This window comes from Carassius auratus, unplaced genomic scaffold, assembly GCF_003368295.1.
Source record: "Carassius auratus strain Wakin unplaced genomic scaffold, ASM336829v1 scaf_tig00035138, whole genome shotgun sequence".
Taxonomy (NCBI): domain Eukaryota; kingdom Metazoa; phylum Chordata; class Actinopteri; order Cypriniformes; family Cyprinidae; genus Carassius; species Carassius auratus.
The window spans coordinates 35,188-49,349 of NW_020526207.1; positions in this window are offsets into that span (position 1 = coordinate 35,188).

Sequence of the window (14,162 nt, forward strand, 5' to 3'; positions counted from 1 at the left end):
TGAACACGGTGAGAGAACCAAGTGCGGGTATGTCATTTATTCAGGGTAAATCCAAAAGAGAAAACAGTCCATGCAGGGGTCAAAACCAAAACATCAATCCAGAACATAAACTGACAAGGACAAAAAGCAAGAACCAGACTAGAGACGGACGTGACTATCAAACAAGGGCTCTGTGACACATACTAAAACAGACCGGGTTAAATACACAAGGAGAGACAAACGCTAATGGGAAACTGACAGAGTGTGATGATTGGTAATTAGTGACAGCTGGGTGCAATAATTAAGCAGGGACCTGAGGAATGTGATTAATGAAGTGACAGACACCGTGGGAAAAGAAGACATCTAGTGGACACCCAGGGAACACAACCCAGACACTGTGACAATACCCCCCTCTACGGAGCGGCTCCCAGACGCTCCACGACAAGACACAACACAGAGATCAGGAGGGAGGCGGACAGGTGGAGGTTCAGGGGGAGGGACGGAAGGCCAGGCTCACAGAGGGGAACAGACAGAAAACATAACAGAAAACAAGAAGCACAAAACATAAGTCCATAAAGGACATCACGTAGCGCCGACCAGGGCGGAACAGAAGACCACCACAACCGTGTGATCAGGGCGGAAGCCCCCCCAGGGCAGAGCAGAAGATCACCACAACCTTGTGATTGAGGCCAGAGTCCACCAGGGCAGAGGAGAAGACCACCACACCCCTGTGGTCAAGGTGGAAGCCCTCCAGGGTGAAGCAGAAGACCACCACAACCATGTGGTCAGGGCGGAAGCCCTCCAGGGCGGTGCAGAAGACCACCACATCCTTGTGGTTGAGGCCGAAGGCCCCCAGGGCGGAGCAGAAGACCACCACAACCGCGTGGTCGGACCAACGGGAGGACAAAACTCTGGCAATCCCATGGTGTACATACTGGACTCCAGAAGATCGGTGCAGACCCGACACTGCTCATGAAGATTCTTGGTGACTTGAATTTGTACATGAAGATCATTGGTGACTTGCATTTGTACATGAAGATCATTGGTGACTTGTATTTACTCATGAAGATCAGTGGTGACTTGCCTTTGTTCATGAAGATCAGTGGTGACTTGCCTTTGTTCATGAAGATCACCGGTGACTTGACTCAGTCCTTGAAGATCACCAGTGACTTGACTCTGTCCTTGAAGATCACCGGTGACTTGACTTGACTCTGAAAGGTCAACGGTGAATAACCCTGTCTCTGGAAAGTCCATGGTACCTAGCCCTGGCTCAGGAATGTCATCGGTGACTAGCCCTGACTCTGGAAGGTCAGCGGTGACTAGCCCTGACTCTGGAGGGTCCACGAACACCTGACTCGACTCTGGAGAGTTCACTGGAACCTGACTCGACTCTGGGGGGGTCACCAGGAACCTGACTCGACTCTGGGGGGGTCACCAGGAACTTGACTCGACTCTGGGGGGGTCACCAGGAACCTGACTCGACTCTGGGGTGGTCACCAGGAACCAGAATCGACTCTGGGGGGGGGGGGGGGGGTCCACCAGGAACCTGACTCTACTCTGGGGGGGGGGGGGGGGGGGGGGGTTTGGGGTCACAAGGAACCTGACTCGACTCTGGGGGGGGGGGGGTCACAAGGAACCTGACTCGACTCCGTGGGGTCACCAGGAACCTGACTCGACTCCGTGGGCGTTGGGCAAGCAGCCATCTTGGGCCATGACTCTGGACAGGTGGCCATCTGGTGCTGTGGTGCTGGATTGACGGCCATCTTGGGCTGTGGCGCTGGATTGACGGCCAACTTAGGCCAAGACTCGGGACGGGCGGCCATCTTGGACCGTGGTTCTGGACTGGTGGCCAACTAGGGCATTGGCGCTGGGTGAGTGGCCATCTTGCGCTGTGGCACTGGGCTGGCAGCCATCTTGTGCTGTGGCGCTGGATTGGCGGCCATCTTGGGCCATGACTCTGGACGAGCGGCCATCTTGGGCCTTGGTGCCGGGTTAGCGGCCATTTTGTGCTGAGGTGCTGGGCTGGAGGCCATCTTGTGCGGTGACGCTGGATTGGCGGCCATCTTGTGCTGTGGCAAAGGGCTGGCTACCATCTTACACCGTGGCGCTGGACTGGTGATCACCTTGTGTTGTGGTGCTGTGTTGGCGTCCATCCTGCCTCGTGGCGCTGAACTAGCGGTCATGATGAGCAGTGGCGCCACCGTGGCGGATGTGCGGTTCCTCTCTCCTCTCCGTCCACCATTGTGAGATGGTGGCTCTGATCCATCCCACACGAGCCCCGGGTCGAAGGGAGGCCAAATCTCCTCTCGACCACTCCCTCCTCGGCGACCTCCCCTGTTCCCCCGGAAAACCACCAGGTGAGTTCCCTCAAATTCATTCCTCTCCCGCTCTGTGGCTGGGTAGGAGACATAAGCAGACATACCGCTGGTTCTCTGTGTGACGGGGTCCTTCTGTTACGGCCGGGATACAAGGAAACACGGTGAGAGAACCAAGTGCGGGTCTGTCATTTATTCAGGGTAAATCCAAAACAGGAAACAGTCCATGCAAGGGTCAAAACCAAAACATCAATCCAGAACATAAACTGACAAGGACAAAAAGCAAGAACCAGACTAGAGACGGATGTGACTATCAAACAAGGACTCCGTGACACATACTAAGACAGACGATTAGTGACAGCTGGGTGCAATAATTAAGCAGGGACGTGAGGAATGTGATTAATAAAGTGACCGACACTGTGGGAAAAGAGTACATCTAGTGGACACCCAGGGAACACAACCCAGACACTGTGACAACTCAGAAAACCGGATACCATAACAAATGTAGATTCTACAGCGTCTTATACTTCAGTTTCATCCATCGCACCCAAAGATAAACTGCAGTGCTTTACAACTACTATGGGACCGAAAGATCTAAATAAACTTATCACTGTATCTAAACCAACAACATGTGTATTATATCCAGTAGCCCCTAAATTACTGAAAGAGATGTTATCTGTAGCAGAAGAACTGCTTCTCAATATTATTAACTCGTCTATCTTAAATTTTTGAAAAAGTTGCTGCTCAATTATGCTCCTTCCTGCAAAAAAAAAAAAGGATCTGTATGAAGAATTTCAGACAGGTTTCAGGCCTCACCACAGCACAGAAAATGAACTTGCTTCTTGCGTCAGATCAAGGCTGCATCTCATTTCTAGTTTTACTTTATCTTAGTGCTGCGTTCGACACCATAGATCATGACATACTCATAGATCGGTTATAAAACTATACAGGTATTCAAGGGCAGACTGTAAGATGGTTTAGATCCTACCTGTCTGATCTAAGACCAGTTTCAACTAATATAATGATAATGACATAAACACCTTTTCAAAGATCAATAAACTTTTATCTTATTTTATTGCAGATTCCGAGCAAGAAATACCAACATGTTGAGTTTGTGTGGCTTAAAATTAATTAATTTTGTAAGTTTGTGTGTTATATTATGTTTATATGCCAGTTCGGGATGCTCATATTGACCGCTTAACCGTTAACGGAAAGTAAACATTTTGACTAATGAAAGGGACAGTCTCATATTGCGTCTTTTGGGCGCTCAAGTTCATTATTTCAAATGTGGTATGCACGCTCATAATGGAAGCGATGCGGTCACAACACAAACAGTGCAACACGCAAATTTTTTTCCAGGCCTCTCCACACCACATCTAGTTAAAAACATCTCTGCTTTTCAGAATGACGCAAGCGCACCACGTACAACTCAATCAGCTTCCTTCAGGGCGAAATTCCAAATTGTTTTTGCAAAATGGGGTGCACCCAAACACTGAGTTTTTTTTTTACTTTTATTCGTAAATAAATCTTGTATCAGAGTTACAGCATGGGTTTTTCGGTGGTGGAAATCAATTACTGAAATTTCCATGCTGTAACGGAGATCACAGCTGATGGATTCTTAGCAACAACAGTTGCCTGAGGAGCGCAACTGCATGAGTGATTTGAAAACGACGCATGCATGTGTGTGTGTGTGTGTGTGTGTGTGTGTGTGTGTGTGTGTGAGTGTTAACTCACTGGGCACGTTGACACACACAACCACATGCCTACAGACATATTTAGCTGAGCAAGCCAAATGAAAGGAGTGAAAAAATAGGCCCATTTTGACAGAAAGGTAACAAAGTTATAGGCTTGGGCGGTATCCAAATTTTGATACCGTCAAACCTCCTCCCTATTTTACCTCGGTATGCGGTATTACCGTGAATAATTAAAAAAAATATGACGTAAGGCTGAGACAGCTTCACCAAACTGTTGGCTTGTGCCTAAACCATTCAGAAACTGAATACCAAACACTAATACTGAAATAATAACAAAATGACATGCACAACAATATTAACAACTTTTATTAGTAACAAATAGGAATAGTCAAACATAATTAAATTAATATAAATATACAGAACAGTTATTGCGCAGAGATGCGCACACAAATCAATAAAATCACTTGGGGTGTGCACAGATATTATTATTATTATAATATTCGTTCGGCTCTAATTATTCGATAAATAAAAATGATATTCGAATTTCGACATATTTTTGCTTGCCATAAAGAAAAGAAAAAAGGGAAAAAAAGTCCACAATAAAACCTAATTCGGTCACTTTCTGTGATTCTCCACGGCATATTTGAAGATGTGTGAAAGCAAAAAATAATTAATGAATGAATAAGAACTGCGGTCTTCTACAGTACTTCAAATATGCCGTGGAGAATCACAGAAAGTGACCGCATTCAAGAACATTGTCTCAAGCAACGAATAAACACCGCTAACTTGGAGAATGCAGTGAAAACTCCTCTTCTCGCATCTGCCCTAGACCCTCGGCCCAAAGATCTTAGGTTTTATCGATGAAAACATGAGAGAAGTAAGAAAAAAAAAACTTTTTTGAACATTATCAGAACATTTTCCTTGATGCGAGACGAGTGGTGCGTCACCAACGATAAAGAGGATGCAATGCCCACTCGTCTGAAAAGATCTTCTTCTTCTCCAGTTCTTCAGCAATGATTACAGAGAGTCCAGCCGAGACGAGTGGGAACAGTTCTTGCTGGAGCCATGTATTCCACCAGATGAGGATTCCATTCAGTGGTGAAACGAAAGCACACCGTTATTTGTGAGTCGTCTTTGTGAGTCATCTTTTTTCGTGAGGGCACAATTTTCAAATAGCCTCATCCTTATTTACCACCTCTTCCTTCTTGTTCGGTCGAAACCCGAAATACTGGCAAACTGCAGAATTTATGTTCATTTTTTTTTGAGACCAGGTCACTTGGTGCGCAACTCGCCATCTTTTCCCCTCCTCTCTCTTTCTCCTCGTCTCGTTGTCACGCGATGACAACCACGCATACACATTCTTAGGCATTAAATAAATTATATTTAATATTTAATCATTGTCTCCTATATAAGTGTATTGTTTTGTTTTTTTGTTGTTGTTTTTTTTTTAACGGTATGACGGTATTGGAACTGATACCGTTGCTATTTTTAGATCCCGCGGTATACCATATTACCGTATTACCGCCCAAGCCTACAAAGTTACTTGCAAAATATGCTATGCGGTATTAAAATAAAGCAGTAGTGCAAGTAAAATGCAATATCACTTGAGACGCAAACATCCACAAGCAAAGGTGCTTCCCAAAGCTGGTCACTCTAACGAGACGTTATAAAAAATTTGAGCAAATTTTTTTTTATTGTGCGATTAACTGATTTATCTAATATCGCGAAAGGCCTAAATACACCTAAATGCTTTTTTAAGATGTGGATACCAGAATTGTTTGCTTATGTTGGAATGAAAGACACGGATTAAGTGCTTCTTATTCTTATCCAAAAAAAATCAATGGGTAAAAGGCGTTGAAACCAAACAAAATCTTGCTACTCAAGCTGTGTGTGATGAGCGGGGCCGAGAGCCGTGGGAATGGAGCGAGGTCTCATGTCCCACGGAGAAGTTCGGAAGGATAAAAGAGGAACAACGACAGTGAAGGACGAGAGATGACCAGGCCTGGTTTTTTATTGTGTGTTTGGTTTTTATTTGTGCACGGCAGTCATCCACGAGGGGCTGTCGCGCTGTTTTGTGTTTATTTTATTATTAAAGCTTTATTGGAATGTCTGCCAGTTTCCGCCTCCTTCCCGTGATTATAGAGTTTTGATATTGCTACTCTGGTGCCGAAACCCAGGATGAAGGAGGGACACGCTGGCCAAGAACCCTCGCCGCTGTGGTGAATCCGCAATGTTTTTCTTTCTCCTCTCTCATTTCTGTCGCTCCTCATCCTTCCGTCTCCTTTTACCCCCAAGGTTGCCGCAGCCACTGTGAGCGGTCCCCCGGAGGGGGGGGGGGGGTGACTAGAGTGCAGTCTCGTGGGTACCCCCCAGCCTGAGAGGGGCAATGGGGGTACGTGACGAGTGGGGCGGGTACTCATACTTTGAATACTTAACTACGTTTAAGATTTAAAAAAAACTTTGTGTACTTAAGTACAATAAATATCACATACATTAAGACTTTTACTCAAGTAAAATTCTAAACGGTTAATTCAATTTCTACCAAAGTCATTTTCTGGTAAGATATCTGTACTTTTACTTAAAGTGCCCATATTATGCCTTTTAGACTATTACCTTTCATGCAGTGTGTCATGTAGCTGTTAGGGATGGGCAACAGTGATCGAGTAATCAATTTTTTTTGATTGGTTATGGCAGCACGTTGGGCGGCGCCCTGATGCCTCAAAAGAGGTAAGAAGACATAATTATGGCCTCAAAGTCACATAGTGATGGCTGGTTTCCCTTTGAGAAGAACAATGAAAATATAGTTCAGGGTAAGCTGTGCAGCGCCAAGCTGTCACACAAATCTACAACAAATACAATGCGCTATCATCTAAAATGTGTACATAAAATATCTGGCGATAACAGAGCGGCAACTCAGACGAGCATTGAATCACTTGCCATAAGACCTAAATGCAACGCAGGCAGAACCGAGAAGACGACAAAGCTATTCGCTGAAATGGTGGTGAAAGATTTGCTGCCCATTAGTTTCAGGGACAGAGAAGGTTTACTTGTCCAGTGGTACCTGGCTGTCCCTGCAAAATCTGTTCGAGTGGGGCGAATTTATTCCACTAAATGTGGACAGGTTGCGCACCCGGCTCTCATCTGAGCATGCAGACCGACTTATGCTTTTGAATAGACATTTGAATGTTTCACCGGTCGTGGTAAATATAATATCCATTTTTTAAAATAATATTATTCTTTCAGTTTTGAGCTTTAGCCATAGTTAAAATATCTAGGCTATTTTGCCTCTGTTTTATAACTTATAATAGTTGGTTAAACTTGGTGAACTGTTTTCTTTATCTTTTAAAAACTACGTTTCACCGCTGGATCAAAATATTCTGCTAAAGTTATACTGGAAGACAATGTTTTGTTTAAAAAAAAAATGCACTCGAATAAAGTAGCAAAAAAAAAATATATATATCTTTGTGTGTTAATTTTTAAATCACAGACAAATAATGAAATGGTCTTCATAAAATAAAAATGCACTGGATATATTTGTAGCCTAATTATATTCTTAGAGATGACGAAATTAAAATTATTTGATTGTCATAGTTTTTATCTATATTTTAAATCTTATTCAATTATTTAGCAATAATCAGTGATTTCCATGCTATTAAATAATATTTTGGTTGATCAGAATGTGCAAACTGAATACAAAATATTAATTAAATATTAGAATACATAAAAAAATAACGATAGTGACACTAACGTGAATTTATTGTACTTTCGTGTTTTTAAAGCGCAATCGGAGTTACACTTTCGGTCAAGTTCACATCTGCATCGGCAAATTTTTTTCAGATAAAAGTTACAAGAGCTAGTCTACGTCTGATTAATTAACATGAACAGTTATGCTGAAATCGCTGCCTATCAGCGATTTATTTCATGCTCATATAAGCAATGCCCGATGTTTTATTTTTCTATTATTATTGCTATTATTTTTATTATTGATGATAGGCTATAATAATGCAGCCAAGGTTTTTTTCCCCGTCATATTTGTGGGCATAATGCAATTCATATGGCTTCGAAAACGCGCAGGTGGTTTATGGAAAATAAAACTTAACTTAAAAAAAAAACTTAATTACACCTATTACACTTAATAACGAAGATTGATAATATAGCACAAATCTGCCATACATTTATAATGAGAACTTTATAGGAATCTATAGTAAAATCTGTCCTTGCCCATCTTTCAGCACGCTGTCATGAAAACGCATCAAAGGGAGCTCGCTCGCTCTCTCTCTCTCTCGGTCTAATGCATAACTTAGCATCCTATTGTGCTGATACAAGTTGTAATGTTACGTCTGATATGTATCTCAGTTATCTGATTTATCATAGGATGTGTCATAGATGGAATTAGCTTCCGTTTATTGGTACACTCTTCCCCTCAGGCAGATATTTCTTGCTCCTTTATTAATAACATTGCTTGATCATAATCATAATCTAACCTGTCCTAATCATGTGTTCATGTTTTCATAGACAGATTTTCATGTCAGATTTTCATTTTCATAACAATCTTTAGATTATTTCATTATATACATTATGGCCATGTCCCCCCCCCCCCCCCCCCCCCGCATTAAGCCCCACCCAGATTAATCGATGAATCGTTTTTTGAAACCTATCGATGATCGAAATGAGACATTTCCCAAAATGCCCATCCTTAGTAGCTGTATGTGATCATAAACATCTACAAAGTTGTGACGCCGACAATGCACAATAGATATTCTGTTTCAGCTCTACGTCACGAAGTAACACATTTGCTTAATGTCCACCCACATTTTAGGTCGCCAACTTGCCTGCCCACAAACACAGTAAAGTTGCAATGAGATTAACATCATTTCGAGGAGACGCTGTTTCCTACGCTGTGAGAGAAAATTTTTTTTGATTAGTACAGAGATGTCGCTACGGCTCTGGACCAATCACAAAGGACTGCACCATGTGACCTATCACAGCAGTGAAGGCCCACGGAAAGGAGGGGTTTAGAGAGACTGATTCTTTTAACTGCATATGTGTGTTAGTATCTGTCTGTACAGGGAGAAGCTCTGTCTGTACAGGCAGACAGTCCCAGGATAAACGTTCAACTGCCAATGTCCAGCGTATCAGATATACGTATTTGGAGAGTTTATCTAGGTTTTGGAACCAATCAGAACTTTGTTGACTTATGCATTGATGCAATTAGTAATTGTTGTTGATTTTGAATTGTACGCAGAGCGGCCTACAAACTCCTTTAAGAGTACGGAGTTCCTTAGTCATAAATCGCTCTTCCAACTCTCGACTGCCCACCATTACAGACAGGGGTGCCCCCGAGCTTAGGAAATAGGCCAGGTCAGTGGTTAGGGAACAGAGTATCCAAAATAAATTTGAGTTAAAGATAGATAGTGATCATCTATATGCGCATATACAGATAGATACATAGGTTAAGGGAAAGGATTGATTGATCTGGGATGCATCAGGAACAACCCCGAAAGAGCTTAAATTTTTATTCATGACACTAATTGGATTGGACCAGTATATGGAAATTATGGAATATACTTTGCAGTTTCATCAGGCAGAAGTCAAGTGCTGTTGGTAAGATCGCCGCCTCAATCCCTTTTTAGTTTATGATAGAAATATGACTGACAAATTAGGTAACATGCTCAGCCCTGATAGACATGATGAAACAGAAGAGAGCATGCTGTAAACGGTTTGGCTCTGAAGCTCCGACTTTAAAAATATTCTCTGAATTCAATGAAAGAATGGTCAGTCTGAGCTTTGATTCTGATTGGAAAGTTAAAACAAAAACCTGATTGGCTTTAAACAAAGAAAGAACCAGATAGATAAACATTTCTAAATGTATGTGCCGATTGGTTAAAAATCATCCCAGAAGTAACTGAGTGATGATTTAATCTGATTCCTTGATATCATAACATCTGTTCTAGTTCCTATATAATTGTTGAAAGTCCTAACAAGGGTATTGAACAGAATTCTGGGTTGGTGAAAAGACTGTAGGCACCCAAATTAGCAGTAGCATTTTGGAAAATTTAGAAGCTTGTTTTCTTTAAAAGATAAGATTGCTTTGACTGCGATGAAACGGTTGTTTTTATCTCATGCTGGCCTCCACCATGACTCTGGCTCAAGGTGTAAAATTACCAGAGACATGTTCTGAGTGACAAATTTGTAATTTCTATATTTACTGGTGTTTGGGCAAAAGATTAATTTTACTGTTCGATTAAAAAAATATTTTTATTTTATTTTACTCGCTAGTGTGTGTTCAAGGCTATTTTAAGATTAGCACATTTTCACTCACTGAACACTGACGGAGCACTTCAGAGTTCTCTCACCATCAAGCGATCTGTACTTTTTCAGTTCATCTCAATGGACGCACAGCGCACCTGTATTTGACGCACTGTAAACTCTGTGTGAAGGCGCACGACTCAGAGAGAGAGCGAGAGTCTTACCATGCTTAATCAACACGCTACATGTAAACTATATTCTTTGTTGTATTTTCCTGTCAAAATAATGGAGTTCATTTAGAATTATTAAACTTTTTCGAACAAGCAGAAGATATGCCAGTTTCTTCGGTATTGGGCGGAGCTAATGCGCAAATGGCAATTTCATTGGCTGGTGCTCATCTATTACTGTCCATTTTGATTTCAGCAAATCAGTTTGACCGAACGCAGACAACGTGAATAAAATTCATGAACCCAGCAGCTCATCAATTCATAGTGCATTTATTTTATATTGTTAGTATGACAGTAGAATCATTAGTAGTATTATGTTTTAATAATAATGAATATAATCTATTACTTTTTTTTTTAACAGAAATCCAAAATGAAAAATATGCATTCAAACATGGTTATCAAGTTTTAGTCCTAATCACTACAGTCCTATCATTAAATAGTGCTTAATACCATAATATGATGCTTGACTAACTGATTAAGAAGCTAAGATTTAAGAAGCTGTGCCATTTTATAAAGATAAGCTGATTGGAATCATATGGGTGTGTGTGTGTGTGTGTGTGTGTGTTTATGAAATAAAAGTTCATTTTTAAATAAAGGCATTGTGCTAGAAATGATAATGATAAGATGATAATGTTGTAAACAAGTAACATAAACGGGGGTTTCAAAGTAACTTTGAAGACATGACACGAAGTAACATATATGGGTCAGATAACGCCTGACAGATTTAAAATCAGTGTTGTAATTCCAAAGCCATGACCAGAATTAAGTGAATGAATAAATACAAGTTGATGTAAAAGTAATGACAAAGACTGCAAAGAACTTTGAGAAACTTTTGAGTTGCAAAAATAAAGTAAAATACAAATATAAAGATGTTTATTTGAAAATGCTTGTAATTTCTGACAAGTTTTAAGCTGGGAAGAAATTATAAAAAAAAATAATAATGAAAATGCATTGCTACCAGTCCTGAATCCTGAGTTCTCTCTCTCATTGAAAGTCAGCTAAAATGCTGTTATCTGAGCCTGTGTTTTAATTGATAAACTATTTATAGTAAAGAACAGTGTTTCCATCAAATCATAGACACTAATACGTTAAAGGACATGATAAAAGGAGTTCAGATTTAATGCATTTAAAGGGCAATTGGTAGTTAAATGTTCAACTGCCCAATGCATTTAAGAAATAAGAGATTCTAAAACAATTAATAAAAAAATTAGGAGCAATTGTTGAAGAGACATGGGGTCTTTAAAATCATAATACAGACCCTGAGCTATAGATGTAATAATTTTGAATAGTTAAACAGTTGTATTGCTGTTTGTTCTATGACCAGTAACTTATCGGTCTTATTTTTAGTCTCCACCATCATACAGGGCTTGATGGCTCCGGCTACAGAAATAGCAGAACATTAAACTGATTGGACGGGTGTTACATCTAAATTCACTGAGTAATATCAGCATGATTGTTTGAAGATGTAACATTAAATATTAGTGTGATTAACCTATCTCAATGTTTTAACAACAGTAGGTGCTGTCAATGGCTCTCATGGTTCTTGAGTGCACCTTTCCTAAGCTGCAGGAAATACAGGATTCTGGAAGAACTAGATAAGAGTCTAGGTACAACTTACAGAAATATGTCAAGTTAAAAATAGGAGCGGTTTTCAATATTCGTGTGTCTAGTCTGTGCGTGCATTAGGATGACCACTATATATTTTTGGGGACGATTCCTGTTCCTGTTATGTTTCGATTGATTGTGTCACTAACCTCTGGAATGAGTGTTTTATCATTAAAGATGGGTTAAGCGAAATGGCTTTACAGAAGTCTGCAATTCTGAGTGTATCTAATGAAAGAGAATACCGAACATGGGATGAGCTGCAAGTGTAAAAAGTGTTTATCTGAATTAAATATTGAAAAAGTTTATAACCCATGTCTAAATTCAACCGAGGGTCTAAAATTAAACAAGCTAATACTTTGTTATTCGAATGGTAAAGGTAATTAATATTTTGGACTTGATGACAGAGAAACAGTGACACGTTGGCTAAGTCACTAACCAAATTATCCAGAGATAACCCTCACATAAAGAAAGGCTGGTGGGAAGACAAAGGAGTGAATCCTGTTTATGTAATATAAGTTAAAAGCAAAAGGAGCTGTAAGGCTTTGTGGGTCCTCGAGGTCTGAGTGACGCAATAGTTTGGGTTATGTAGAACAGAGATAAGTTGAACAAAAACTTTTGGATCTGCTGGCTAACCGTTGATGGAGGAATACTGTAACAAGTGGTTTTAATTAATTATACAGCACAAGAAAAATTAAATATTTAAACAACAAAATTGTAGAACACCGGTCAAGTCAAATCAAATTAATATTGTGAACACTGACAGGGCTTTTGATAATGTATACGGTTTCAAAACAGATTTACAGAAACTGAGGATGATTCTTTAATGAATATTTGGCCATTTAGAACTAAGCAATAGTATTGTTCATTTAGTAATAGGATTGGGAAATAGGTCTGCTGTTTTTTGGTTTATAAACAATTTAGTAAATTAATAATCACTGCCAAATGACAAACATGAACGAAGGGTTTTTAAGACACTGATCAGGTAGCTGACCTTTAAGCACTTCTAACTGACAAACCAGTGAACACTTAATTGACTATATACAAGGTACTGAAGATTTGCTTCTGAATGTGTCGTTAATTTAGTTTGAGTACAGTAATATGGTTTGTTATTGACAAGATTTGCATAAAATTTTTAAAATAATAATAATAATAATAATAATAAGGCAAAGAGTATGATAAACAGTAATGTCATGATATAAAAATACATGCATCCGTGGTGAAAATAAAAACTTAATAAAAAGGCTGCCGTATTAAGTAATAACCTAGGAACTGTTCTAGGTTTTCGCGAAAATAATGATTATGATTATATTTATTTTTAAAAGATGGCTTCAATATTGGTCTTATGTTTGGTTTGTTTATTTTTGGTTAGATCACCATTGTGTTTTTAACACCAAAATGGTCTTTTAAGTTTGGAGTGAAAGGGTATATTGGATTTTCAGTCCCTCTCATTGCACCACTGATCGGAAATTAAAGATTTTCATAACATAAAGGTATCTTTACTGGGATTCTGGTTATAAGCAATGTCTGTATTTGGTAATCTGTGAGATGACTGAGGGTCTGACATATGTCAGGATGCATAACAGCCCGGCTTCCAGAGAATAATGTATATAAGTTTATTGTAATGAGTTTATTTTTCGATATGACCAAATTACATAAATTCATCATAGTAGTTGAAGACATGTAAAAAGAAAACAAATAAGGCAAATTTCTTTCTAAAGGATCATGAAAATGAATTAGTTATTGTGCATGCCGTTTTCTTCCATAATACCTTAATGATTTGTTGAATCTGGTTAATGAATATGCAAACTTAGTCTTAAGGCTGTTGGATAAATGTTTTGTTTTAGAGGGTAAGTATGAAGTAGCTGTAGTAGGAAGAGAGGTATTTACAAAGGTATGTTGATGAAAGCATATAGGATGGAGGACACTTTTCCAGGTAGAGGGACACAGAATGATTCACTGGAAAAGAACATTACTTTTTATGTGAAGAAAGACTATGGCAAGTGCAGTAATTGTGGGATTAATAAGTAGATCTATATGGGAAGTAAGAATATATATGGGAAGTATTTTGTACAAAAATAATGTGTTTATTACTA